At 33.4% G+C, this 2,500-nt stretch overlaps 1 pseudogene; it reads left to right on the top strand.

Moving 5' to 3' along the window:
- The window catches only part of LOC136833055 (metabotropic glutamate receptor 4-like), a 259,896-nt pseudogene that overhangs the window by 243,411 nt on the left and 13,985 nt on the right, over positions 1–2,500 (top strand).

The following is a 2,500-nucleotide window of genomic DNA, read 5'->3' on the forward strand; positions in this document are numbered from 1 at the left end:
GCGTTCCAAGTTCTGGAGGGTGAACTAATACCAAGAAGCCACTCGAAAACAGGCTAGTTAAGTGACACAAGAAATACAGAAGAACGTACAGAGTTCCAGATTCTGGAGGGGCGAGTTGAGTGATTCAGCGATTCGTGAAATACAGAACAAGGTACAGAGTGCCAAATTCTATGGCTGTCAATCACGAGAAATGCTCAATGGTGTTTCAGTGATTCATGAAGTACAGAACAACGGATAGAGAGTTCCAAATTCTATGGCTGTCAATCACGAGAGATGCTTAGTGATTCAGTGATACAGGAAATACAGAACAACGTAGAGAATTCCAAATTCTGGAGGCCCAAGACATGATTCCTTTAGAGATATGTCAATCACGACCAATGCTTAAATCATCAGGAAAGATATTCACGTTTACAATATAGAAGCGAATGAGAAATAGAACGGAAAAATGTATAACTTGTTTGAAATGATATATTTTGCAGTTTATGCGAAGTAAGGAAGTTTAAATGGACGAAGAAAGCAATGGAACGAAATGTAACATAACAATTATGCCAAAGGACAAGCAAGCGCTGGCACTTATGGAGAGGTCACTCAGCGCTGAAAGGGAAATTGAGAGTAAAAAGGTTTTTTAAAGGTGTAACAGGAGGAAAACCTTGCAGTTGCATTATGAAGCAATTGTTAGGAGAGGGTGAATGAAAGTAAGGTGGAAGAAAGAGAATTAGAACGGAGGTACAGTCAAAGGAATGAATGGGGTTGCAGCTAGAGGCCGAAGGGACGCCGCAAAGAACCTCAAGTACTGCCTACAGTGCACTGCGTGAGGTGTACTGACGGAACTGTCCCCATCAGGAACCACCTCTTGGAGAAGACGGCTTATAGGACAATTAATAATAATAATAATAATAATAATAATAATAATAATAATAATAATAATAATAATAATAATAATATACAAAATCCACATTTATGTAAGTACTGTATTTACAAATAATAAAATTAATTCCAGGAGCTTTTATAGGCCTGCTCAGCTCCCTTCTTCAGCTGAAGAAGGGAGCTGAGCAGGCTCTCTGAAAAGCTCCTGGAATTCATTTTTATTATTTGTAAATACAGTACTTTAAATATAAATGTGATTTTGTATTTTATAAACATATTCACGGGATTGTGAAGAAGTTTTGCAATAATAATAATAATAATAATAATAATAATAATAATAATAATAATAATAATAATAATAATAATAATAATCCTTATTTCAGATCGTTAACCCCAATGATGAAAAGCAGTGCTTATCGTGTTCCATGGGAACCTTGCCATCGAAGGACCAGCTTACCTGCGTTCCAATTCCAGAGGTGAGAAAAGCAATTTGACTAAAATATGCACTCCTACAATGATCTTGCGTCTTCAACGTCTTCCATTTCATATTTAAAACAAGGACGTGCTTTCCATGTCTTTATAATTTACTTAAATTTTTACAAATCTATTTATTAATTTGTTTATATTTTTTCTAATAACTGATTTCTTCTTTCTGTTTTTCCTGTGGCCTTCTGCTTCTTCTATCAAATAATCTTGCTTCTTTAGTTTCTTTCAATTAAAATTTTAAAATAAGGACGTGCATTTCATATCTTTATAATTTACTCAATTTCTTTATAAATTTAGTTATTGATTTGTTACTTCTTTTTTAATAACGGATTTCTTCTCTCTGTATTTCCCGTTACCTTCTGTTACTTCTGTTGCTTGCTTCTTCCACTTTTTTTGAATTCGAATTCTACAACAAGGACGTGCATTTTATATCTTTATGATTTACTAACATTATTATCTATTTAGTTACGAATTCATTATTTCACCTTTTTCTTTTCTAATAGCTCATCTCTTCTTTCTGTATTTCCTATGACCTTCTGTTACTTCTTTCAAATGAACACCAAAATATTCTCTGGAAGCTTGAATTTCAAGTCAATGGCCCCTGTGTTGGGCTTGTTTCATTATGAATAAGAGTTTATCTTCTGAATGATAATAACAATGATAATCTTCATTTCCTTTAATTTCATTTTTGAATGACCCCTTCTTTGTAAACAGAAGCACGTCATCACATGGTGTTATATTGTAAGCTAATTATTAACTGAAATTTTCTTTTTTCAGGTTTGTAATTATCAATGACTTGTTCCTTCAAGCATTGTGATTCTAATTACGCCTGTGTTTAAACAGAATTAATATTTAAGGTAACAAGATAATTAACAACAAATATAAACATGAATCACCATTGTGCAAGGTTATTTTCTTTCGAGGGCAGAGAATTAAGTCGAATTCTGTTTACTCAAGCAAAGTCAACATTTCCATTATTTGCAACGACTGATTGAACTGATTCAGAATACAATGCATTTTTAAACACTTCATCAACTATACTTTGTCTAATTTCTGAAGTGAAATGGACTATGTATCTGATTAGTCCAATCTTCAAGACAAAGATCAAGCGAGATGGCTCCCTAAAAGTATTGCGTACCCTTGTTTG

This window comes from Macrobrachium rosenbergii, chromosome 51, assembly GCF_040412425.1.
Source record: "Macrobrachium rosenbergii isolate ZJJX-2024 chromosome 51, ASM4041242v1, whole genome shotgun sequence".
Taxonomy (NCBI): Eukaryota; Metazoa; Arthropoda; class Malacostraca; order Decapoda; family Palaemonidae; genus Macrobrachium; species Macrobrachium rosenbergii.